We start from the raw sequence: 27,567 nt of genomic DNA, 5'->3' as shown, positions 1-27,567 counted from the left end.
GCCCGGCACTCCCCGCCTCACGGTTTTAACAGCAAAATAGACACTGCACATTCAACACTTAATACATTTGACAAGGACACGTAGTTCGGGAGGGGGGGGGGTCGGTGTCAATCGATACTTGGCCCTCCCTCCTCCCTGTTTTTATGGCATTAATCACATGCACTCAACACCAGGGGCGGGAGGGGGTCCCACATCACCCGCGTTCCCTCACCGGCCTGGGACAGGTGGGTCGGGTTACCCGGGCCTGGCGGGGCCCGCCGTGCAGCCTGGGGTGCCTTCTGGCGGTGCTGGACCCCCCCGGGGAGGGGGAAACGGTGCGTGATTGTATGTCTGTGTCGGTGAGAATGCGGTATGGAAGGGTCCTGCCATGGAGGATTTGAGCCTCCATTGGCAGGACATCAAAACTTAATAATTTATCAATATTATATTATACAAAGATGGTTATTATTAGTAGTAGTAGTAGTAGTAGTAGTAGTAGTAGTATTATTATTATGAATAGTATATCATATTATTATTAGTATAGATATCGGATAGTTGAATGGATGAATGAATGGGATGCCTGGGTCTGGGGCCCTCCGTTGTCGGGCCTGCACGGGTGTCGCCTTGTTGGGGGGTTCCCTCTCTCCGGGCCCGTCTCCGGTCCCCCCCGCTGCCTCTGCGGCGGGGCGCCCCTCTGGTCTTGGAGGGCCACTTTCGTGGGGGACGGGTGCGCCAGCCCGCGTCGGCGGCCGGGGCGGCTCTGTCTCTCCGGGCAGGCTGGCCCCCTGCCGGGTGGGGGTCGTTGGCCTGAAGGGTGAGGGCCTCCTGGCCGCGTGTCCGGCCCGGCCCGGACCGGGGGGCCGGGGATTGCCTGGGTCGCTTCTACCCGCCGCCGCCCCCACGGCGCGGGTAGAAGCAGCCAGGGACCCCGCCCGCGGGCCCCCTCGGCCGCCGCCGGGGGGGGGGGGCCTCGCAGGCGGTGGGTTGCCTCCCTCCTACTTTTCCTCTCTGTGGGGTTGCCGGTGGCCTGGGTTCCGGGCTCTTCCGTGTCGGCCTCTGGTCTCGCGGGGTTGCTCCCCCCCTCTATAGATACACTTCAGGTGGAGCTTTGTTTGGTTTATTACACACACACACACACACACACACACACACACACACACACACACACACACACACACACACACACACACACACACACACACACACACACACACACACACACACACACACACACACACACACACACACACACACACACACACACACACACACACACACACACACACACACACACACACACACACACACACACACACACGTTCACCTGCATGCTGGCTCTCTAGTTTTTGGGTTTAGGTAGCGGTAGCGATAGCTTAGCTCAGATTGCGATTAGATCTCAAGATTTAGGTCGATTGCAGTTATTGTTTTGGTTGGCTCCGTGCCGGTTTCCTGCTTTGTTTGTGGTTTTTTGTTGCAGATCTCCAGTGCTTGACGTGTGTCTCCGTGTATTCCTGCTTCCTGGATTGGCAGTGGATGTCGTCACCCCCCCCCCCCAAAAAAAAACCACTGGGTTTGTATGTGTATATTTATGTATGTGTACGCATATGTGTGCGTATATATATGTATATATATTAAATATAGTAATAATGCACATATATATACTTTTGATTTCTACCGTCATGGTATCAATCATTAATATGTGTGCAGACAAGGTAAAAAAAAAAAAAATAAATAAATGAGTCCCATGGTGAATTAAGTGTAAACTAATGGAGAGAAAAATAAGTACCTTTTCATTTGGGTAAAGTAGTGAAATGTTCCAGGTTTTCAATGGTCTGTGAATGTCTCATGATGTTTCGGGTTTGTCATTTGATTAGCCAGGTATCAATCTGGTGTTTAGCCAATCTGTGCCTGTCAGAGATGGGTGTAATCTACCTACCGGATTCGAAGGGGGCGGGGCTAGGAAAAGACGAGAAAGAGACGTGAGACTGGAGGCTGGTGACGGTGATGAGACGAGGAAAAGAGAAAACGACAATTAAAAGCATTTGGAGGTTTAATGAGACCGTTTAAAATTACTGGGTTATTGACATCTTAAGCCGGAGGGTCTGTTTTGAGTGTTATTGGTACCCATTGAGTACGTGAGCAAGTTCAGAGTTGATAGAGCCGGGAGAGTGAACCGCTTGTCCGAGATGCCATTATCGTGCTTGTAGAGCTAATGTTAGCCGCGCCTTGGCTAACTGGGAGGATACCGCGTGTGTGTGTGAGGAAGAAATATTGTGCGCCGAGTTTCCTGAGTGAGTATGAGCATTCTTGGTCGGGTAACAATATGGAAATTTATGAGAATGAACAGTGAGTTTATTAGCGTTGTAAAACTTTATGCGTAGTGCGTCTACACCCAGCACGCCTGCCTGCTGCTGAGCTGCTGTTGCTGTAGAGGGCGCTCAGGATCCACGCTGTCGCCAGGAGGACCGCTGCTGCCGCTGCTGCTGCTGCCGCTGCTGCTGCTGCCGCTGCTGCTGCTGCTGCTGCTGCTGCTGCCGCTGCTGCTGCTGCCGCCGCCGCCGCCGCCGCCGCCGCCGCCGCTGCTGCTGCTGCTGCTGCTGCTGCTGCTGCTGCTGCTGCTGCTGCTGCTGCTGCTGCTGCTGCTGCTGCTGCTGCTGCTGCTGCTGCTGCTGCTGCATGGGGATGTGACGGCGGAGTTCGGGTTCTTCATCAGGGTTTTCCACTCTACTCTTCTGAGTGAGGGCTTGGGGGACTGTGGTTATCCGTGAGTACTGGGAAACACTTTCACAAGGATACGAGCTCCAACTCAACAAGCGCGCCAACGATATGGTACCATAACTGACTTACAAAACCCCGGGGTATTCATTTTATTTAGCTTTTTATTTATCATTGAGCTCAAGGGTCACCAGGTTGAATCAAAGGGGTGATGCCGGATGTTTTTTTTTGCTTGTGTAAATAAACACGTATTCCTGTTGAACATCTGCAGTCATAAATGTTTATTTAAGTGTGGTGTTATCAGGACTGTAGTGTGTTAAAGCTACATGCATGGGAGTGTTTATTATGACAATGTAGCTAGTGGATCAGCTAACCAGGCCTCTCTGCACCCTAGTGAGAGTCATACGTTCTAAGGTTAATTAAACTCAGTTAAACTGTCATATTTTCGTGGGCTCCCTCCAATTCAGCTCCCATGCATCAGGGCTCACTAACTATAAAGGGATTTTGCCGTGACTAAGCTGAAATAGAATAGAATTGGTTGGGAGGGCTACATGTGTAAAGTGTCCAATATAAATTTCCAACGATTACCCAATTGAATGCTCTTTCTGCCTCTAGAGATATAACTGTAGATTCCTGTTTATTGATATTCGAATGATCTATAATATTGAGTAGTTTACGAGTACTAGTAGAAGAGTGTCTACCCTTAATAAAACCTGTTTGATCCGGGTGTATAATAGAAGGGGTAATTATTTTCAGACGTTTGGAAAGAGCTTTGCTGATTATTTTGAGATCTACATTTATAAAGAGATATTGGGCGGTAGCTCGATGGGAGCATAGGATCCATATCTGGTTTCATCCATCCAATTTTCGCCACTTATCCGGAACAGAGTCGCGGGGGCAGCAGTCTCAACAGGGATGCCCAGACTTCCTTCACTCCAGACACTTCCTCCAGCTCTTCCGAGGGGAGTCCGAGGCGTTCCCAGGCCAGCCGAGAGACATAGTCTCCCCAGCGGGTCCTGGGTCTTCCCCGGGGTCTCCTCCCGGTGGGACATGCCTGGAACACCTCCCTAGGGAGGCGTCCAGGAGGATCCGATACAGATGCACAAGCCACCTCAGCTGACTCCTCTCAATGTGAAGGAGTAGCGGCTCGACTCCGAGCTCCTCCCGGGTGACCGAACTCCTCACCCTATCTCTAAGGGAGCGTCCAGCCACCCTGCGGAGGAAACTCATCTCTAAGGGAGCGTCCAGCCACCCTGCGGAGGAAACGCATCTCTAAGGGAGCGTCCAGCCACCCTGCGGAGGAAACTCATCTCTAAGGGAGCGTCCAGCCACCCTGCGGAGGAAACTCATCTCTAAGGGAGCGTCCAGCCACCCTGCGGAGGAAACTCATCTCGGCCGCTTGTATCCGTGATCTTGTCCTTTCGGTCACTACCCAAAGTTCATGACCATAGGTGAGGGTAGGTGCGTAGATTGACCGGTAAATTGAGAGCGTCACCTTTCGACTCAGCTCCTTCTTCACCACGACGGTCCGGGACACCGACCCCGAGATACTTGAACTCCTCCACCTGATGGCAGGACTTCTCCACGCCACCCTTTCGCGATGGAGAACCATGGCCTCGGTCTTGGAGGTGCCGATTCTCATCCCTGATGCGTCGCACTCGGCCTCAAACCGCCCCAGCAAATGCTGAAGGTCCCGGTCCGATGAAGCCAACAGGACAACGTCATCTGCAAAAAGCAAAGACGAAATCCTGTGGTTCCCGAAAGATGGCATGAGTAAGTCCTTGAGTCTTGTTAAAGACAAGAAAGCCCTTAAACTGTTTTCTTTACTTGAAAGATATGATTTAATATGAGATGGCCCTTGTGAGTTATTTTTCATTTTATTTTTTTTATTTCATTTTTATTTTATGTTGTACAATAATTAGATTCTCAGTGTATATTTTGTAATACTGATGTTGCTCAACCCAAGGCAAAAGTTTGTAATTCTGATATGTGCCTTGTTTGTTTGTATCTATGTTTCAATAAAAAAAAAAAATTCTGTTGTCAAACTAAGTTGAGGATTAAAGTGAAGATTGTGTATGAATTATCAGGAAACATCAAGATGAGAATATGTTTTCAGATAGAAAGTTTGGGCAAGTTAACCTGCATGAGGACCTTTCTCCAGCAGAGAGCAGCAGAATCTGGGCAAAGGAAACGGCGCCAGCGACCTCCGTCGTCACTTGTGTCCAGCTGATATCAGACCGGGAACAGCGCCACTCGCGGCCACAGCCAGAACTGCAGGTCGCGTACGCGTTCACTGTCTTTTTGAGAACACGCACGTCCACGCGCCAAATGAACGCAGGACACGCGTGACGACAACGACGTGTACGCGTTCTGAACTGCAAGTAGAACTGAGCCCTAACTGATGACGGTTGGATTCTTCCTGATGTTGGTCCTCAAAGGCCTTCAAGAAAGCAGCTCAGCGTGAAGTCAAGACACTAAACTGTAGAGGTGTAACAATATATCGTGCCACGAAATTTTGCCATAGAAAAACATTACAATACGTGTCGTGGAGGTGACAAAGTGTATCGCGATATTGGGTTATTAATATTAATCTGTTGTGTTGACTAGTAATGCGCATCCGACCGCGCCTCGACCCGCGGACCAAAATCTTGCTCCGCTCAGAAGAAAATAGTCCCGTTTTGCGGCCCCGATCACGGGACTCTTGCAGGGTTTTGAGCTCTGAACTTTTACTGATGTAAGGCTGGTGTAGAGTTAAGCCTTACCTTATTAAATTAAACCTTTTTTGGGTCGTGAGTAGGATATAAACGGGGACAACTTCTGCTGAGCTCCAGTGTACTTTAATGTCCCTCAACAGTGTAGGATTTTAGAACATCAACACAGCACCTAATGCTGTATCATTCCGCCCAATCTAAAACAGACTAATCACTACAGATAAACTGACTAGTGTAATTATAGTTCCTGATTTACAGAATATAAAGAATATATTTATAAAATAATGAACCCTGAATTACCAAAATAACCTTCTTAACAAAAATAAATCTCCTCTTACACTTATAAGGTGAGCATGAATCAATCTGTTTTATCATGTAAAATTGTATATATTTATTTACTTTTATTTATTTATTTAATTTTAGTTAAATTTCTGTAAAAGAAAAAAGTCAAATCATACATGAGAGAAACTATTCATTTTGTGGCAAAATATTTGTACTTGTATGAAACTGAAGATGCATAATGCAAACCTGACATTTACTTTTAGTACAGTTTGTGGAAAATGGTTGGCCTGGCTTTCTCTTTAAAACTTAAACAGTTATAAAGCATTACAAACTGTAACAATAGGGCAAATTCACAGCATTGTTTTGTATTCTGTGTCTTTCAAATAAAAGTCATATGTTCCTCATTCAAGGTTGTTAAAAAAAATACTGCTATAATATCGTATCGTATCGTATCGCGAGATTAGTGTATCGTTACACCCCTACTAAACTGTGGTGTTTGTTTCAAGATAACGGAGCCTGGAAGCAGGTTTACCTTCCTCTTCCTCAGCTTGGAGTCGTTGAGCTCCTCCTTGACGGTAATCTCCTGCTTGGGCGGCAGAAGTTCCAGCTCCCTCTCCTTGGCTTCTCTCAGCAGCTGCTCGGCGGTGATCTGCACCTCGGCAGGAGCTTCGTTCTTCACCTGAAACACCACAAACACCCTGAAATATCTCTGCAGGAGCTTTGTTCTCCACCTGAAACACCACAAACACCCTGAAATATCTCTGCAGGAGCTTTGTTCTTCACCTGAAACACCACAAACACCCTGAAATATCTCTGCAGGAGCTTTGTTCTTCACCTGAAACACCACAAACACCCTGAAATATCTCTGCAGGAGCTTTGTTCTTCTCCTGAAACACCACAAACACCCTGAAATCTTTCTCCACCCACTTTTATGCTCCCTGTGTCTTTTCAGAATCCAAAGAATTGAAAGGACAATCAGGATCTTGTGTTTCATGCCGTCATCCTGAGTCAAAAAAAGCAGTAGTGCCAAGTAATGTAGCAAAACCAAAGCTGGAGTTATGATGGGAGACATTCCTTGGTTTGAGGATTTGAAACACTTAGCGCCGCTCCTTTTAAGAGTTCCACCTCCGACCAAACGGGACAGCTAATCACAACAATGTTCATGCTGCTGCTGTAAGACAACGGAAACCTCCAACCTCAGTATGTGTTATATGTCCTTGAATAATGTTTGATGGGTGATGTTTCATAATATCCTTGAATAATGTTTGAGGTTTTTTATCTGTGCTGTATTTATTTGTTCCAAGGGACTGCAGATGCAAATGATCCTAAGGCTAACTCTGGTGCAATGCATCACATGTTTACATTTATGTTTTTAATTGCACATGGTCCCTCTCAAATAAGATTTAAGTAAGTAAGTAAACTCTCTGGTCCTGGTCTGGGTTTAGGGGGTCTTGACTCCAAGTTTACCGACGACTGATATGTTTTCTATGCTGTTGACTGCACATTAGTGCCCCCCCCACCAACTTTGAAACATGTTTTCTCCAGATTTCAGGCAGAAGAACCCGGATGTGATCAAAGTTCTGCTGAAACAAAAACTAACCAAACTAAACTAAGGTGAAACTAATATATGACCTAGTCTTATTAAGACTAGGTCATATATTAGTTTCACCTTTTAAGTTGAATTATTGAAATAAATGAACTTTTACACCATATTCTAGTTGAATTATTGAAATAAATTAACTTTTACACCATATTCTAGTTGAATTATTGAAATAAATTAACTTTTACACCTTATTCTAGTGGAATTTTTGAAATAAATTAACTTTTACACCATATTCTAGTTGAATTTTTGAAATAAATTAACTTTTACACCTTATTCTAGTTGAATTATTGAAATAAATTCGTTTTTACACGATATTCTAGTTGAATTATTGAAATAAATTAACTTTTACACCATATTCTAGTTGAATTATTGAAATAAATTAACTTTTACACCATATTCTTCACCTGTATATTCTACATCTGGGCTGATGTGGACATACATACATACATACATACATACATACATACATACATACATACATAGGAGGATATTTCAGTTACTATATGGTTTTTCTGTCTCTACAGTCATGAAAGTTCAACGCTATTAAAGCACTTTAAACTTTAAATCAAAGCATTTAGTTTTTTCATATAAAATAAACACATTTTTATGCAGTTTAGAAGTTTTGGGGCTTTTTTTTTTGCTCCTGCGCTGCTGAAATCAGGGCGTCCCTTATTTCTATTTGTGAAAGGTGGAAACCCTAGTGTGGATTAAACTAATTAAACTGAATTAATCCATCAATAAGAACTGATTCCACTAATTCATATGAATGTGAGCCCGACACCAGCCCCAGTTTGACACAGAAACAGTTTAAAACGCTAAGACTTCATGACTAAAACCCGTGCCCTGTCCAAACCCTGCTTAGCTTAGCTTAGCTTAGCTTAGCTTAGCTTCCCTAAGCTCCGGGTTTCGTACCTTCGCCACCTCGGGGATCCGCTGCTTCCCTGCCGCGGTGGACGCCATGATCCTCGGTGTGTCGGGGGTTCGAGCCCCGGAATATCAAACCTGAGCGGGTCAAACAGCAGCTTTTAACGATACATGGTGGTCTTTATATCTATATCTTTCTATATTTATATCTATGTATCGCAGCAGCTCCACGGGGCGTCCACGTTTATATGTCTATGGTTTGTAGAGCAACATTTGCTAATAAAGTTTTTTAAATAAAGGCTCCATAACCCGGAAGTGCTGCCGCCATGATTTCCAACGGAGTCCTATGGAAGCGTCGCCTCTGTTTTATCCACTGCTCTGGTTCAGACCAGAGAAACTCCCGTTACATTGAAGACTGGAACATTTTGGAAGAATGGAGAAGGAGAAAGACCAGGACCAGGACCAGGACCAGGTCCAGGACTCCGGAGAAGAAGAAGAGGTGAGGCCGCATAAAAATGTGTTTATTTTATACGAAAAAACTAAATGTTTTGATTTAAAGTTTAAAGTGCTTTAATAGCGTTGAACTTTCATGACTGTAGAGACAGAAAAACCATATAGTAACTGAAATATCCTCCTATGTATGTATGTATGTATGTATGTATGTATGTATGTATGTATGTATGTATGTATGTATGTATGTATGTATGTATGTATGTATGTATGTATGTATGTATGTATGTATGTATGTATGTATGTATGTATGTATGTATGTATGTATGTCCACATCAGCCCAGATGTAGAATATACAGGTGAAGAATATGGTGTAAAAGTTAATTTATTTCAATAATTCAACTAGAATATGGTGTAAAAGTTAATTTATTTCAATAATTCAACTAGAATATGGTGTAAAAGTTAATTTATTTCAATAATTCAACTAGAATATGGTGTAAAAGTTAATTTATTTCAATAATTCAACTAGAATATGGTGTAAAAGTTAATTTATTTCAATAATTCAACTAGAATATCGTGTTAAAGTTAATTTATTTCAATAATTCTACTTAAAAGGTGAAACTAATATATTACCTAGTCTTATTAGCAAAGCAAGATATGTTAAACCTTTATTTGTTATAATTTTGATGATGGAATTGTCTATTGATTTCATAAAATATTCTCATTTATTTTTTATTTCGGGTTTTCATAAACTGTGAACCATAATTACCAAAATGATAACAAATAAAGGCTTGAAATATTTCACTTTGAATGTAGTGGGAAATAATATATTTGTTTCACCTTTTAGTTAAATTTACTACGAATGACGTTTTGCAATATATTCAAATGTTCCGACCTTCATCTGTATATTATGACATCAATAAATAAGAGCATAATAAATGTCCGTATTGGTTCAATACGGAACGCAACTTTTAATTCCCAACCCCGACCTGGAGGTGAAGCCCGAGTCCTCCCCGCAGAGGTGGAAAAAGTACAAAAATATTGTACTTAAGTAAAAGTACAAATTTTCTGCTTGAAAATTACTTAAGTAAAAGTAAAAAGTACCCATTAAGAACATTAATTAAGTAAAAGTATAAAAGTACCTCAACTTAAATATAATAAAGTACCAAAAGTACATGGTGTAGGAACAAAAAAGGCCGCTGAGGCCGCTTGCTGACGCGTCACTCAAAAAAGGTAAAAATAAAAGTCCGTTGAATTGGTGCTTAAACTGATCCAGGTTTATTGTAACAGAAATATCACTTGGCAGCAATCGATTATTATAGTGCAAAAATAAAATAACAAACAATGAATATTTACGTGGCTGAAGCAAAGCAAAAACGGTGACGGTCAACAAAAAATATATCAGCCTACAATATGAACGCTTTGTCTTCCACCCGCCACCACACACAATCAAAACCAACCAACCAACCAATTAAAGCCACACCTATAAGCTCCAACGTGATGACGTAACACAAGTATAATTTCAACTTACCCATAACTTAAACTTAAAGTACCATTATAATTAAGCAAATCAAGAATGTTATTTTTAGCTGCTACAATACCGGCCCCTAATTATTATGCCTCAAACAATAATAATTACCAAACTAACAATAACAATAAGTAAAGCATACAACAACAGACACACACATAAGTACATTTCAATATTAAACAATCTATAATGGAGATCTTCTTTCTTCTTTGCACCCAGTCAGTGAATAAGAGGAATCTTCATCTTCACTCTAAATCAGTAAAGAGTCCATAGTGTATGTACTGTGGTGTAGTGTATGCAGGGGCAAAAATCAAAAAAATCAAAATAAACACCATGTCCATCTGGGCTTTTCAAAGTTCTTCTGCCTCCAGCAAAAGACTAATCTTGGTGATCGGCCTGTTCAGGAATCCAGTCTTGGTCTTTATCCGAACATGGCGTACGAGTCCCTTTTTGTCCAAGATGGTCTCTGCAATGTTTCCAGTCAACCAGGTGTTTCGAGGTGCTGATTCATCCATTATGACCACGATGTCTCCTGCGGCTGCTCCACGCTTAGGTCGACCTTGTGTGGTGATGATGTTTCCAACATCAAGCTCAGCCAATTCCTGAGCTTCTTCTCTCTTCGTTTTGATTTTTTTACATTTCTCAATAGATGGCAGGCCTTTGACACCAAGATCTTCAAGCTCCTTCTTTAGAATAGCGACTTCAGCTTTAATGGAACGGCAGTCTCCGAGCAGCTTCTTATAGTTTCTTTTCCCCCCACACAGGGCAATGTAGCGTTTGAGTCTAACAACTGATTTGGGATCACCCTTCTGCTCTCTGGCACCAGCATCTCTTTTTCCTGTTTTCCTCCTATTTTTCTTTTTGCTGTCTTTCTTTTCCTCCAAAGAAGATGAATCCGAGTTCGAATCATTATTTCTCTTTTCTTCTGAGGCTTTGTTTCCTTTTTCACTGTCAGATGTGTCACTGTTATCCGTGTTGTCATTCTTTACTGACTTGTCTTCATCACTCTCATTGCTTTCCCCTTCTGGTGCTTTCTTTTCTTTGCTTGCTTTACCAATTTGTGTCTTTGTAGCAGGTACTTTCTTTTTCATAATTTGCTTTGGACTGTCGTCGTTATTCTCATCCTCTTCTTCTGGTTTGTTAGTGTCCTCATCTGTAGACTTTTCTTCGTTTTCATGCTCCGTTTCACACTCCTCTGGCATTGCTGCACTGCAAAGTTGTCCTCCAACTCTCAACACATTGTTTTCCAGGATGGGGTTGAGTTTGAGAATGTGGCTGGTCCGCTTGATGTTCATTCCTTTCCTGACACACGAGATTTCATCTGCAAATCCTTTTCTCTGACAAAAGCAGATTATCTCCATTTCAGCAGCCGCCAGTTCCTCCATGGTGAGACGAGGGTTTTCCTGAGTCTTGAGATTTCTTGTGTTCCTTTTTTGAAGGTTTCTCTGATGGATGTTATCAGAGTGAAGTTGAGCATGAGCACCAGTGTTTTGTTTCCTCTTTCTGCTGAGATGCAGAAGAAGTCCTTTTAGTCTGAGCACCCATGCCACAGCTGTTTTCAGATGAGTCCATGATGAGAAATGGTGGATGAAGTGCGTTACTGGATCCACTGTGTCATTTGTTACCCGAGTGGCATTTGCAGTAATGCTCCTGACTTCAGTGTCTTGAGGTGAGATTTTTTTCAATCCATCAGGATTTTGAGGCCAATCCTCCTGAGGCTGAAGAAGAAATTGAGGTCCATTCAGCCATGTTTCTTTTTTAAGAAAAGTTGCGACTCTTAAACCTCTGGAAGCCATGTCTGCTGGATTGGTAGCAGTGTTGACATTTCTCCACTGTTGTGCGTCTGAGACTTTGTGAGTCTCTTCTTCTTTATCTTCTCGGACACACTCGGGAAAGTCATTCCTGAGCTGTTGCTCCCGCAGTCCATCCAGTTTCACAACTGATATCCTGTTCATGCTGACTATTGATTGGTCCTGAGCATCATCAGTCCTTTTTCCTAGTGGTCCATTTACTGTCCACCCGAACATAGTTTTTACAGCATAAGGTCCGTTTTCCACACTGCGTCCAAACTTTCAGCAAACATATACGGAAGGAATAAACATACCGCTTCTCATGGCTGTGATGCGCCGCCGGTTTCCAAGACTTTCTCCTTTTCCTTTTACGCAGCAGTCGGCATTGTTGTCAGCGGTCGGCTACTCCTCGCAGCTGATTGTCAGAGAACAGATGATTGACACGTGAGCGGAGCCGTGAGGAGCTGCTGCTGTGTCAAAACTCCAAGATCCAAAGTGTTCATAGATGCGGATATTTTTTGTTGACTAAATGTAGGAACAAAAAAGGCCGCTGAGGCCGCTTGCTGACGCGTCACTCAAAAAAGGTAAAAATAAAAGTCCGTTGAATTGGTGCTTAAACTGATCCAGGTTTATTGTAACAGAAATATCACTTGGCAGCAATCGATTATTATAGTGCAAAAATAAAATAACAAACAATGAATATTTACGTGGCTGAAGCAAAGCAAAAACGGTGACGGTCAACAAAAAATATATCAGCCTACAATATGAACGCTTTGTCTTCCACCCGCCACCACACAATCAAACCAACCAACCAACAAATCAAAGCCACACCTATAAGCCCCAACGTGATGACGTAACACAAGTATAATTTCAACTTACCCATAACTTAAACTTAAAGTACCATTACAATTAAGCAAATCAAGAATGTTATTTTTAGCTGCTACACATGGTGTAAAATGTACTTAAGTACAAAAGTAAAAAGTACAAAGTACAAAGTACAAAATTATTTTCAAAAGGATTGTAATGAAATGAAGAATCCAAGAATTTGCTTACAACTCTAAATAATGGTGATATTATTCTGACCCCTTTAGTGTTTGTTTCCATTACCCCATTTTAATTTCTCCCTTTGCTCATCACTGCTGCTGTAGCCCATTGGCCCCACTGACAGGTCCACCCCCAGCCTGTATATGCAGTGACAACATTAAGCAACCCCAGCTGATAAAGGATGAGACTTTTGAACTTTTAAATGCCAAAACCACCTTAGAAGGGGTGGAATCAAAGAATGGTGCGCATGGACATGCGTCGGCTGCCGCTCAAGGCTGAGCATAAACATCAGTTGAGGGCTGCAACTCCTCTTTTTAAACTGGAATATCCTGGCTTGAGTGCTGTTGTCAGTGACATAAGTATTTGAAATTAACATGATTTTTAAATGTCTGTTGACATATCGGGGTCATTTTATGATTCGTTTTATTATTGCTCTTACATACAGCTCCTTTAACTGACTGAACATTGTAACGTAGGCCATAAAACAATAAAAATGCATTAAAGCGCTCAGGGTTTTTTATCATTTCAAATGATAAATCAAACTTGTAGCTGAAAGACTTTGCAGATGTGCCCCCTCTAGATATTTGAGCAGAACATTCATTGCAAACAGCCATTCTTGTATTATTCTGTGCCACTCTAAAATACTTCCACACTGCTGACATGTTTGCACCACTTCACTCCACGCTCTTCCACGTTTGATTTCGTCATCTAAACGCACCTGTAATAGATTGATTTATGTTGTTTTGGTTCCACCTGCTGGTGAATGTTAGTTAAATTCTTATGTGGTTAGTTTTTGGTTGGCCAACTATTTATGTGGTGCGCAACCATTACGGGAGCGTTATGTGGTTAGTTTTTGGTTGGCCAACGATTTATGTGGTGCGCAACAGTTACGGCGCGGCCAGTCTATTTATATTACAACGCCGTTATTTATTGTTCGGTTTTTTTCCCACTTATTCCGCCGAACACCGAAGGTGTTTTTTTGCCATTTTCGGCCGAACAATTTCGGTTACCGAACAATCGGTGCATCACGAAAAGTTAATGAAAATACGGGACAAATCGCCTCCCGTATTAGTTCAATACGGGACGCAACATTTTTTCTCTCAAATAAAGGACGATTCCGTATTTTACGGGACGGGTGGCGACCCTAATCCAGACTTCTGGCAGAGTTTAGTTTAGTTAATGGCCATATGCACGCATATTTGTTTTCTTCGTCTCCGGCCTCCAAACACACTGGATGACAAGAGGGCTCACTCTGTGCATCGGTCTTAGCACCTGGGCGCGTTGGTTCCTTAGCGGAAAAAAATGAACGGAGTGAACCATCTTGTCAATCATTCAGACTCTTTGTACCTGTGGGGGGAGGCGGAGCCACGGGCTGAACTGAGGGAATCCTTGTTAGTTTATTTTCCTCCGCTTAGTAATATGCTTAAAATCAGCGGGTTCTCTCGTCTGATCTGAGGTCGTAGGCGAAAAAAAAGGAGAGCGCGGGTGGAGAGGAGAGGGGCGGTGGCGGCCCGGGGGCCGGCCGTCTCTCTCCCTCCAGCCCGCGGCGCGGCGAGGGGACCCGGAGCTCCGTCACCCCACGCGTCCGCCGCCAAGATCCCCCAGTGGGTGGGAGCGTGTGTCCGCCTCCGCCGGCCTTCGCAGGCGCAGTGGTGCGCGGTCAGCGCGGAGACCTGAGTCCACCGGCAGCCGCGCCCACCGTGCAAGCGGGGGGCTCGACGGAGACGGCACTCCCTGTACCTCTCACCCCCGTGGGTGAGAGCTGCTGTTTGGGGGGAGGGCGGTTTCTGCGAGGGGTGCGGAGGTCCCCGGGCGGGTCCCGCACGTCGCGACCGGGCGTCCCGACGGTCTGCACTTGGGGGCACGAAGGCTCGAACCCCCCGTTTGCTTGTTTTATTTGTTTTGCATATTTAAAAGTTCTCCAATGTCAAATAAAGGTTTAATTATTACATTTGAAAGGGTGTACTTGCATTATTATGATATATTAACATTACACAAGTGCTTATTTTGGTCTAGACAATGTCGACAATAATATCGTTTATCGTCAATAATTTGTGGGACAATATATCTTCCAGTAAAATTTGTTATCGTCCCAGGCCTATCCCTTGGCACAAATAAATACAGCGCGGATAAAAAACCTCAAACATTATTCAAGGATATTATCAAACATCACCCATCAAACATTATTCAAGGACATATAACACATACTGAGGTTGGAGGTTTCCGTTGTCTTACAGCAGCAGCATGAACATTGTTGTGATTAGCTGTCCCGTTTGGTCGGAGGTGGAACTCTTAAAAGGAGCGGCGCTAAGTGTTTCAAATCCTCAAACCAAGGAATGTCTCCCATCATAACTCCAGCTTTGGTTTTGCTAGATTACTTGACACTACTGCTTTTTTTGACTCAGGATGACGGCATGAAACACAAGATCCTGATTGTCCTTTCAATTCTTTGGATTCTGAAAAGACACAGGGAGCATAAAAGTGGGTGGAGAAAGATTTCAGGGTGTTTGTGGTGTTTCAGGTGAAGAACAAAGCTCCTGCAGAGATATTTCAGGGTGTTTGTGGTGTTTCAGGTGAAGAACAAAGCTCCTGCAGAGATATTTCAGGGTGTTTGTGGTGTTTCAGGTGAAGAACGAAGCTCCTGCCGAGGTGCAGATCACCAACGAGCAGCTGCTGAGAGAAGCCAAGGAGAGGGAGCTGGAACTTCTGCCGCCCAAGCAGGAGATTACCGTCAAGGAGGAGCTCAACGACTCCAAGCTGAGGAAGAGGAAGGTAAACCTGCTTCCAGGCTCCGTTATCTTGAAACAAACACCACAGTTTAGTGTCTTGACTTCACGCTGAGCTGCTTTCTTGAAGGCCTTTGAGGACCAACATCAGGAAGAATCCAACCGTCATCAGTTAGGGCTCAGTTCTACTTGCAGTTCAGAACGCGTACGCATCGTTGTCGTCACGCGTATCCTGCGTTCATTTGGCGCGTGGACGTGCACGTTCTCAAAAAGACAGTGAACGCGTACGCGACCTGCAGTTCTGGCTGTGGCCGCGAGTGGCGCTGTTCCCGGTCTGATACCAGCTGGACACAAGTAACGACGGAGGTCGCTGGGGCCGTTTCCTTTGCCCAGATTCTGCTGCTCTCTGCTGGAGAAAGGTCCCCATGCAGGTTAACTTGCCCAAACTTTCTATCTGAAAACATATTCTCTTGATGTTTCCTGCTAATTCATACACAATCTTCACTTTAATCCTCAACTTAGTTTGACAACAGAATGTTTTTTTTTTATTGAAACATAGATGCAAACAAACAAGGCACATATCAGAATTACAAACTTTTGCCTTGGGTTGAGCCGCGTCGAGCCGCGCCGAGCCGGGCTGAGGCGAGACTAATGGAAAAGTGGCATTAGAGAGGAGTTTCCTCCGCAGGGCGGCTGGACGCTCCCTTAGAGATAGGGTGAGGAGTTCGGTCACCCGGGAGGAGCTCGGAGTCGAGCTGCTGCTCCTTCACATTGAGAGGAGTCAGCTGAGGTGGCTTGGGCATCTGTACCGGATCCTCCTCGACGCCTCCCTAGGGAGGTGTTCCAGGCATGTCCCTCCTCCCTAGGGAGGTGTTCCAGGCATGTCCCACCGGGAGGAGACCCCGGGGAAGACCCAGGACACGCTGGAGAGACTTTGTCTCTCGGCTGGCCTGGGAACGCCTCGGACTCCCCTCGGAAGAGCTGGAGGAAGTGTCTGGGGTGAAGGAAGTCTGGGCATCTCTGTTGAGACTGCTGCTCCCGCGACCCGGTTCTGGATAAGCGGCGAAAAATGGATGGATGGATGAAACCAGATAAGGATCCTATGCTCTCAACGAGCTAATGCCCAATATCTCTTTATAAATGTAGATCTCAAAATAATCAGCAAAGCTCTTTCCAAACGTCTGAAAATAATTACACCTTCTATTATACACCCGGATCAAACAGGTTTTATTAAGGGTAGACACTCTTCTACTAGTACTCGTAAACTACTCAATATTATAGATCATTCGAATATCAATAAACAGGAATCTACAATTATATCTCTAGAGGCAAAAAGAGCATTCCATTGGGTAATCGTTGGAAATTTCTATTGGCAACTTTACACAAATTTGGATTTGGCATTTGGATCTTTTATCTTTCTTCTGGATAAAGATATTATATATCTCTCTCAAGGCATGTGTAAGGACAAATTTGAACAAGCTTTAACTTGCAAAGAGGTACCAGACAGGGTTGTCCTCTTTCTCCCTCACTATTTACATATACAGGTATTGAGCACTTAGCAGCTGCTATTAGGAAAAACCTAAATATTAAAGGTAAAGGTAAATACAATGTAAAACATCGATCCATCCATTTTCTATACCCGCTTTATCCTTTGTAGGGTCACGGGGGTCTGCTGGAGCCTATCCCAGGCGAGAGGCAGGGGGTTACACCCTGGACAGGTCGCCAGTCCATCGCAGGGCCACATATATACAAACAACCATGCACACTCACACTCACACCTCTGGGCAATTTAGAATGATCAATTTACCTAGCATGCATGTTTTTGGACTGTGTGAGGAAACCGGAGTACCCGGAGAGAACATGCAAACTCCACACAGAAAGACCCTGCTGGGCCTGGGAGTCGAACCCGGGACCTTCTTGCTGTGAGGCAACAGTGCTAACCACTAAGCCACCGTGCTGCCCAAATGTAAAACATTATATCACAAAATAAGTCTTTATGCTGATGATGTACTAATCTTCCTCCAGAACTCACAAACCTCACTATCATAGACAATTGCACTTATAGATGGATTTTCATCTCTGTCTGACTACTCTATCAGCTGGTCCAAATCCACAGTTTTGTGCATCAACTGCAATTTCCAGAATACAGCAACTACTAAATTACAATCAGGAAACATTAGATATCTAGGCATAAACATCTCCCCTAGACTGTCAGAGTTGTCGTGTCAAAATTCCTGTGGAAAAATAAAACACCACGTATTAGCTTAAAGACATTACAAAAATCCAAAGACTGTGAAGGCTTAGACTTACCCAACTTCCAGTATTATTTCTTAGTTAATAAGTTACACTATATCTTAAAATGGTGCAAAAACCACTTACTAGATAGTCAATGGCTGGATTCAGAACAAGTATTTTGCAATGATTTGGAAATCGCAGATCTACCATTTATCAGTCAAAATATTAGACATCATAAATGCTTTAAAATCATTAATATTAGCTCAACTCTGACAGCCATGTGGGACTTCCTTAAAATAGCCAAAGTCTCAATTTTTCCATGTGATCGCACACCCATCTGGAACAATCAAGAAAATGTAAAGATGGTAAACTTTACTCAATGAAGAGACCAAGGAATAAAGTATCTACAACGTATATATAATCATAAGTGGACATTTTGTACCATTTAACACACTCACTGTTCAATATGGAATTAGCAGTAACACATTTTTAGAATACCAACAACTTAAGTCCATAATAATAAAAAAATAAACTCAACCAACTGGATCTGCAACTTCCCGCTAAGAAAATAGTTACTTAATCTAAACACCCCAAAATTACTATCGAAACACTACAGGTTAATGTCCAAAATAGATAGTCTCTCTTCCGATTTCCAAAAGGGCGGCTGACCTCTCTCTTAACAATAACCAAATCTCTTAGTCACAAATATGTTTAAATAATTTCATTATGACGAAGAATCCAAACTTGCAACTTATACAGTACAAAGTTCTTTACAGAATACATTATACAGGACAAAGGATGTTCCAGATGGGTTTTGCAACCTCTAATATCTGGTCACAGTGCACAGAGAACAGCCCTGATAATCATATACATGCTTCATGGTTTTGTGCACGGGTACAGAAGTTCTGGATGGAGATGTGAGGATTTATCCACATGGCTCAATTACAGTGTGCCCCACACTATGCATACAAGGTCACCTGGGAGACATCCACATGGAATCTAACCTGGCTCACTTGGTTCTCACTGCTTTATGTATCGCAAAGAAAACCATCAATTAAGGAATCTTCTGTTAAATCATATCAGTAATGAGATAATGTCTGGCTCCACTAAACATTATTTGGCAGAACTGCATTCTCTCTGGTCCACGATTATAGGCTTCATTACCTAGTGTGGGTGGTGATACATACATAAATATCTCCGCTGTTTCTCATCATCATTTGCTGCATCGGCAGGACTTGGAGCTCTCCAGCCTCCCGGCGGCTCTGGTTGAACGGCCCGATAAACCATCTCCGATCGCGCTGTTTTCTTTACCAAGATCACAAGAAAAGCAGAGCAGTGATCTCCTCTCCATCCTGTGTTGTCTTGTTTATTTATCTTTAAAGCCTGAATTCTGGTTCTGCGTCAAACCAACGCAGAGCACACGCCGTCACCGTGATGCCGTCATGAACCCTTCCGACTTCGGCGTCACTCCATTTCGTCGCGGTTCAGTACCCCCCGTGACCGGTAGTTTGCAATCTTTTCCTGAATGGTTTATCCGACTTTTTCCGGTCACAGTGAATCAAAGAGATAAGGACAACTATTGTGCAAAAAACCAAAACAAAAAAAATCCCATATACAAGAAGAAAAGAGCGCTGAAAGTTCACGACTGCTTCAAACCGGAAACCGGAAATGCGTTTCTTCCAAGCGAACCAATCACAGCCCTCTCCGTCTGCGTGTGGCCTGTGTCGCCTCGACGTGTAGTTACAATTTTCGGGAGGTGACGTCAGTGACTGCGTGTGGTCTGCATCGACGCGTACCACACGCCGTAGGCACAGGGTCGTTTTGACTCAGAACCATAACTCAAGCTTCACTCCACCAACTCGAAATATTGAATTACTTTTGTAAGCCAACGGCACAACGCAGCTCAAACAGCAGGTGTATCCGCCCTTTAATCTGATTGGTTTACGAGTAAATCGTCCCCCACGTAGGGTGCGCTCTTATGACTGGCTGAAACAAAGGAAGATATCTGATTGATTGCAGATCCTTCCGTGTAAAAAAAAAAAAAATGCATTTGTGAATCGAGTCACGTCAGGGGAGTCTCAAAAGTCGCACGCAAATCCAGCTCAGCTCACAGATAAAAATGTTTTTGTAACTGAAAAGGCTTTTGATAATGCATCCAAGATAATGTAAGTCATCTTCTCTTTTACAGAATCATAAAGGAAGACCCAAAAGATACTGCTGTGATGATTGCGAGAAAGTCTTCACCACTTCATCAAACCTGAAGATCCATAAGAAAACTCACACTGGTGATAAACCATACAGATGTGATCAGTGTGGTGCGGCTTTTACCCATAAAAGTAACCTAACGAGACACCGACATATTCACACTGGAGACAAGCCTTACAGGTGTGATCAGTGTGGATCGGCTTTTACCCGGCAAGGTGATCTAACGAGTCACCAACGTATTCACACTGGAAACAAGCCTTACAGATGTGATCAGTGTGGTGCGGCTTTTGCCCAGCAAAGAAACCTAACGACTCACCAACGTATTCACACTGGAGACAAGCCTTACAGGTGTGATCAGTGTGGGGCGGCTTTTGCCTGGCCAGGTGCTCTAACGAGTCACCAACGTATTCACACTGGAGACAAGCCTTACAGATGTAATCAGTGTGGAGTCGCTTTTGCCCAGCAAGGTGTTCTAACGAGACATCAACGTATTCACACTGGAGACAAGCCTTACAGATGTGATCAGTGCGGAGTGGCTTTTGCCCGGAAAGGTGATTTGACGAGTCACCAACGTATTCACACTGGATTCAAGCCTTACTGGTGTGATCAGTGTGGAGCGGCTTTTGCAGAGCAAGGTGTCCTAACGAGACATCAACGTATTCACACTGGAGACAAGCCTTACAGGTGTGATCAGTGTAGAATTGCTTTTGCCCAGCAAGGTCATTTGACGAGTCACCAACGTATTCACACTGGAGACAAGCCTTACAGGTGTGATCAGTGTGGAATTGCTTTTGCACAGCGAGGTAATTTGACGAGACATCAACGTATTCACACTGGATAAAAAGTGTACATTTGTGATCAGTGCTGATATCATTTATTTTGAGAGTTCAGTTAAAAGGCACCAATTTAGTTTAGTTAATTTAGTTTGAAAGAAATAATTCTGGTGGTTCGATTGTGGGAAACATTTTGAATATTTTTTTTAAAAAGCAGCAGATTCTTACAACTGTAAGAGCTGTTCAGTTATAACCAGATTTAGGAAATGAAGTAGAATTCAATTCAAAAGTCTTTATTTTGAACATGATGGTAGTGTAAGTAACAGACATGCTTGAACATACTTGAACAATGAATGCAAGAGATTTTTTATTTTTGAAGCAGCAGCAGTTTTGACATGTTGAAAAAGAAGTAAGAAGAAGTAAAAAAACTTCTCTTATCCCTTGGACTCAATACCATGTTTCACATAGACCCTTGTTATTAGATGTCAAAAATCTTGATGTATTGAGAAGTTACACAAATTCATATTAACAATTTTACACAGTGTAAACATATTGTGGTATACATGAGTATAAATTTGCAGATACCTGAGTGATTATTGCCATTTGCAGTTACATGTCCCTCTATATAAACACTATTTACCCTGTATTCATCTATACATAAAAGCATACATTATTTACCGTGTACAATCTTATTCATTACGGGCATTCTCACACAAATTTTTCTAGATGCATTAAAGCATAAATATGTACATATATAATAGACAGATGCACACATTTCCACGTACATATACACCCACAAGTCCAGTCCACCATCCCCTCACCCAGCGCAGAATGAGGAAGTCAGCCGTCCCGATCGGCCAGCACAATACAAATGATTAGAAAAGATATGAGAAATATTTGTTGGGCCACAGTCCGATATGAACTATGGATTGTGTGATTATATGAACAGTTGAGGCCTTGGGTCAGCTTTAAGGCCCAGTTCTGGGGCCTCAGGCTGAGACCAGCCTCGAGTTTATGATACCTGACCCATGGTTTGGAACAAAGGAAACCCCATGGACGCAAAGCTAAACCAGGATTTGCATCTAAGGCCCTGCAGGGATAAGGAACGGCCCCTGATTGGACACAGACCCCAAGCCAGAGGGGGGGCCTTGACTTCCTGGGCCAGCTATAAAAGGAAAAGCTCTCTTCTCCTCTGCTCTGTCCGTTTCGCAGCGAGTAGCCGCAAGTTTTCTGAGCCCAAAGAGGAGCCAACCAGGGACCCTGCAGGCCTCGACGTGAACGCCTTTGGACCGACCTGGAGCTGAAGGAGGCCCAGCTGCTGTGCCCATGTATTCCCCTCATCCACACTGGTCCTCATCTGGACCAGGAGAGAGAGAGAGACGCTCTTTATCAGGATCCCCTGCTGAGCGTAACTACTCTTTGTTTCATCAAGAAACACTGACCGGCCGGATCGAACCACTTTCTCTTCATTTACAAAGATTCACGTAAGTGGCTGTTCTGTGTCTGGGCAGAGAAACTTAGTAACACATTTTAAAAGTTAGTTTTACGTTGTGAGCCGGACTGGTGATCCCGTCACAACTGTGCTCATTAGTTGAGTGTGTTTGTTTATCTTATTGTCTTCTCCCCTCATTCTGCTCCTACTAATTTGAATGAGAGAAGTTGTTTGTGCTTATTTTACGCATATTTGTCACAATTACTGGTTGCAATGGCCTGTGTTCGGACTCCCTCCTCCTTTACTATTATTCTGAAGAATAATCTACATTGAGACTGATTTTTGCTGTTTAGTTATCATTTTCCTGATTACATCAGGTGGTGCCCTGTTTTGATTAAGTAATTTTGATAATTCAATTTGATAAATAATCTCCTTTATTAATTATTATTGCCACGGCTGCCCCAAGAGGCACGCCTCCTCCATAGCTATGCAATAGCAATGGAGGAGGCGTGCCTCTGGCGCAGAGAAAACACGAAAAGTTAAAACTTAGACACGTGTGCCTTAAGCCCGAATCGAGTGGTATGACTTTTATTAGCGATTGGTGCACACGTTTTTGTGCAACGTGCAAAAACGTGCGCTTTAGAAAGTTGTTGGCCCTGAATTTAACTACAGTCCTGTCAATTTTCAGAGCGATGGCACAAATAGTTTTTGCACGAAGTGCAAGAACATTTCCAAATTTCCAAACTAATGGGGAGATTTTCACATGTATGTTTATGGCGCAGAATGTCATAGTGTGGATGGGATGAGGTTAAAAAAAAAAAGCCAAAATTCACCTTTTTTCTGAGTCACCTAACTTTCTCATACTTGCACGTACAAAATGTCATTCAGACTTCAAAACGGAGGAAAACTTCTCTCTCTCCTAACCTGACACTTTTCAAGATATGATCACTCAAGCGAGGACTGGAAATCACTTTTTGTCAAATCCAGAGTGGAGCTGTCATTTGCTAGAGTGGGAGAGACAGTAAAAAAAATGACCTTAATTTTTATTTGTAACTCGAGGTCACGGCCAAACCGTAAAAAGGAGACAAATAATTTTTGGTCATAATGTAGACATAGATGTTGGGATTCATAAAATTTGACTTTGACAGGCCGGGTATGGACAACATTTAAACGGGGGGGGGGGGGGGGCCGGGGGGGGGGGGTTTAAAGCGGCGCAAATTCCTGCCTCGGTCTCCATTGACTGTAATGTAATCAAAAGTTTTCTTCAAAAAATTCTCACTTTGTTTTCGCACTGCCGTTACTCAGACATTTTAAGGAATATCTGAATAAAATTAAGATTGTCAGAATCTGCCGGGTACTGTGTCTCTCACGATGTCTTTGTTTTTCTGCTAGGAGCTACGGTTTTCTCACAAATCGGAGTTATTTGAGAACTTGTCACAAAATCTGGGTTTTTCTCACAGCCAAACCGGAAGGTTCTAAGTCGAGGTTCTTGTTGCCGGGGTAACCAGAATTCAGCTGCTGACTCATTCAGCCAAAGATCCTCTATACAGTTATACAGACCGTGTCAGAAAAGGCTCTGTGGCGCAATGGTAGTGCGTCTGACTCCAGATCAGAAGGTTGTGTGTTCAACTCACATCAGGGTCATAATGAACTTTCAGTTTTTTTATTTATCCATCCTCACGAGTTCACCAACCAGACTAACTTCAGCTGCAACAGAAAACTTTGATATGTACCTGGAATTGTTCAAGTCTGCATAATCACCTTACTTGATGAAAGGAGGAACAAAAGATAATCTTTAAAAGAACCAATTTCATTTGTTTATCAGGAGACACAAGGCAAGTTTATTTGTATACCACATTTCATGTACAATTTAAATTGATTTAATAGCAACATTTAAAAAAAATGAAGATAAAAATATGTGTCAAAGTGATAAAGTAAAATCATCCAGTTTTAAAAAGTCTCTAAATTGTTTGATTCTGCAGATTCCCACATATAGGAGTGGTTGTTGTGGCCGAGTGGTTAAGGCGATGGACTTGAAATCCATTGGGGATTCCCCGCGCAGGTTCAAATCCTGCCAACAACGATTAATATTTGAATGGGGAAAAAAAGGTTTGTTAAATCTTGGATATCTTAACCTCAGACAAAACTGGGATTTAAAACTCATCCATCAGGGGCCGAGTGTACGTGCGCCACTTTCGACGTTTACGGTTGGATGTTCAAAAAGTGATTGAATGTGAAAAGTTGTGGTCCTTCATGCACACATTAATTCTGGCGTATGCACATTTCTGAGGTTTTGTCTTATGGCGACACTCACTGGGGATGCAGTGAAGTCCAACATATGAGGAAAAGTGACTTCAACAACAAGTTCACTACCACACATGAAGGGCACGACAGTCCCCACATCACCCATTAAGTTACACAGGAGTCGAAATGCAACAATTTCACAATTAACCACATGGTCTGAACATAAAACTAAAGGTTGATGCAAAACAATGTATACCGCAAATCACACTGGGAGGTATGTATATATATATATATATATATATATATATGTATGTATGTATGTATGTATGTATGTATGTATGTATGTATGTATGTATGTATGTATGTATGTATGTATGTATGTATGTATGTATGTATATATGTATATATATATATATATATATATATATATGTGTATGTATGTATGTGTATATATATATATATATATATATATATATATATATATATATATATATATATATATATATATATATATATATATATATATATATACGTACATAGTGCAGATCAATAACCTGGTGGTTAGTGTACGGAGACTCCTGTAGCGCCTCCCAGAGGGCAGGAGGGCAAACAGCCTGTGTGCTGGGTGGTAGGAGTCCTTGATGATGTTGGTTTCTCTCCTGAGACAACACTTCCCGTGGATAGTGTTCATGGCAGGAAGTGAAGCTTTGGCGATGCGCTGGGCGGTTTTCCTCTGCAGGGCCTTCCGGTCAGCGCTAGAGCAGTTCCCGTACCAGACTGTGATACAGTTGGTAAGGATGCTCTCGATGGGGCAGTGGTAGAAGTTCACCTGCACGTCTGAAGAGAGCTGGTGTTTCCTCAGAGTCCTCAAGAAGAAGAGGCGCTGGTGAGCCTTCCTGACCAGGTTGGAGCAGTTTGTTGTCCAGGAGAAGGTCCTGTGAAATGTGGATCCCCAGGAATTTGAAGCTGGTCACACGTTCCACTGCCAAACCGTTGATGTGGATGGATGGATGGATGAGTGACAGCATTCTTCCTGAAGTCCACAATCAGTTCTTTGGTTTTTGAGGTGCTGAGCCTCATGTTATTGTCCCCGCACCTGCAGCCAGGTGGTCCACCTCCTTCCTGTAGGCCGACTCATCATTGATTCTGATGAGCCCAATCACGGTGGTGTCGTCCGCAAACTTGATGATGGTGTTGGAGCTTGTACAGGTCTGCAGTCGTGGGTGAAGAGGGAGAAGAGGAATGGACTCAACACGCAGCCTTGTGGTACGCCAGTGTTGATGGTGAGTGTGGAGGAGCAGTGGTGCTCTAACCGGACATGTTGTAGCCTGTTGGTCAGAAAGTCCAGTAGCCAGTTGCAGATGGGAGCTGTGATGCCCAGGGGCCTCATTTATAAAAGAGTGTGTAGGATTCATACTAAAAGTGCACGTAAACCCAAAAGCCGAAAATGGCGGGCGCAAAAAAAAATCCGGATTTATAAAACCGTGTGCACGCACACTTGCACGCAATGTTCGCTTTATAAATCACAGTCCAGCTGGAAGGTTGGCAGGTGAATTCGCCTAATATCCCGCCCTCTACACGCCCACTTTTTACCATAAATGGGCAATGCAAAGTAGTATTTACATATGTTTGGGCCTGCTAAGCATGCGCAGTGGCTTCCTGCGGCCTGTTTGGCGTCAGAATGAATGAGACGTGTCGAGCCACCGTGCCACTAAATTTCACGGAGACTGAGATGGAGATGTTATTGATGAGGTAAATCACATTATTTGGTGGTCACAGTAAAAGTAGAAAAAGAATATAAATAGTATAAAATAAAGCAAGTGAGTGGCAGCATGCCGTTGCAGCGCTAAACGCCGTGAGTGCCCCAGCGCAATTTCCACTTGGGACAGGAAGGACATGTCCCCCCCACTTTTCAAAATCATGTTTTTGTCCCCCCCACTTTTTACAGTTTAAAAACTAACGGTAGCCTTTTTTATTGTTGGATGATAATTTTTTATCACTGACACATATTACTATCCTCATTTTTCAAATGTTTTAATGTAAAGCACTTTGAATTGTACATGGAATGTCTATTCCAAATAAACTTCCCCCCGGTTTATAAATTTATTAAATTCCTTATTTTTAAAAGTAATCTTTATTTCCTCATTTCATCAAGGCAGGTGATCCTGCAGACGTGAATAATTCTTGGTCCACATAAAGTTAACAATGAAACATACGATCTTTAAAACCTGAAACTTTGTAAGATACCCAGAGTTTAACTGGTAACCAGTTTGGCCAGTATGGGGATCGAACCCATGACCCTGGCGTTATTAGCACCACGCTCTGACCTTCTGAGCTAACCGGCCTTCATGGGACATGGTTGTTTTTCGTATATATCTAGGTATGTGTATGTTGTGTATGTTAGCGCCTGTTAGATAACGCCAGCAGAACAACTGTGTCACTAACATGATAGTGCTGGTTAGCACCAGAGAAGAAGCCCTTGTTCTTTGTTGGTTTTTAGAGTTGAGGGAAAAAAGCAGAGAAATGTACTGAATGCCTCAGAGCAACCGTATGGTTTTACCCTGTCTTCCGCTGAAATAAAGTCCACGTCTTATGCACCAAGTCATCCCAGTGAGTGCTGTAACAATTTGGATATGATTAATGGACATTGTTTCACGGCGAAAGACCTTTACAACTCGGGAGAAAAACACTGTAACGCCGGACACGTGTGAGAGCAAGCTAACTGAGGAAGCGCTAGCTTAAGGTAGCAGATACATGCCTCATTTTGTTGTTTTTTCCCAGTGTTTTTTAAAAAAACGCTACAAACAATATGTCGGAGTGCAAAGAAGAGCTCCTAATGGAGATATAAACTAAATTATTTGCACTAACAGTAAAAAAAAAACTGTACAGAGCAGTGGCAGCTGGTGATAAAATCATTTTGGGGGGGCGCACTGGCGAGTGGGGATTAGGGTTGCCACCTTTCAGAAATAGAAATAAGGGACGCCCT

The 27,567-nt window shown here is 43.2% G+C and overlaps 1 protein-coding gene and 3 non-coding genes across 4 annotated transcripts in view; 2 read left to right on the top strand and 2 right to left on the bottom strand.

Moving 5' to 3' along the window:
* LOC133460963 (zinc finger protein 665-like) overlaps nt 1-27,567 on the bottom strand; it is a 63,079-nt gene that overhangs the window by 8,633 nt on the left and 26,879 nt on the right. The gene's annotated exons all lie outside the window — the stretch shown is intronic.
* On the top strand, nt 23,910-23,981 carry trnaw-cca (transfer RNA tryptophan (anticodon CCA)). Its single transcript has one exon. It is a non-coding gene; the product is annotated as a tRNA-Trp (tRNA).
* On the top strand, nt 24,339-24,420 carry trnas-uga (transfer RNA serine (anticodon UGA)). Its single transcript has one exon. It is a non-coding gene; the product is annotated as a tRNA-Ser (tRNA).
* Nucleotides 26,853-26,926, bottom strand: trnai-aau (transfer RNA isoleucine (anticodon AAU)). Its single transcript has one exon. It is a non-coding gene; the product is annotated as a tRNA-Ile (tRNA).

Source organism: Cololabis saira, chromosome 15 (genome assembly GCF_033807715.1).
Source record: "Cololabis saira isolate AMF1-May2022 chromosome 15, fColSai1.1, whole genome shotgun sequence".
Lineage (NCBI taxonomy): Eukaryota > Metazoa > Chordata > Actinopteri > Beloniformes > Belonidae > Cololabis > Cololabis saira.
Note: the sequence above shows the minus strand (reverse complement) of the source record. Positions and strands in the feature narration are given on the sequence as shown.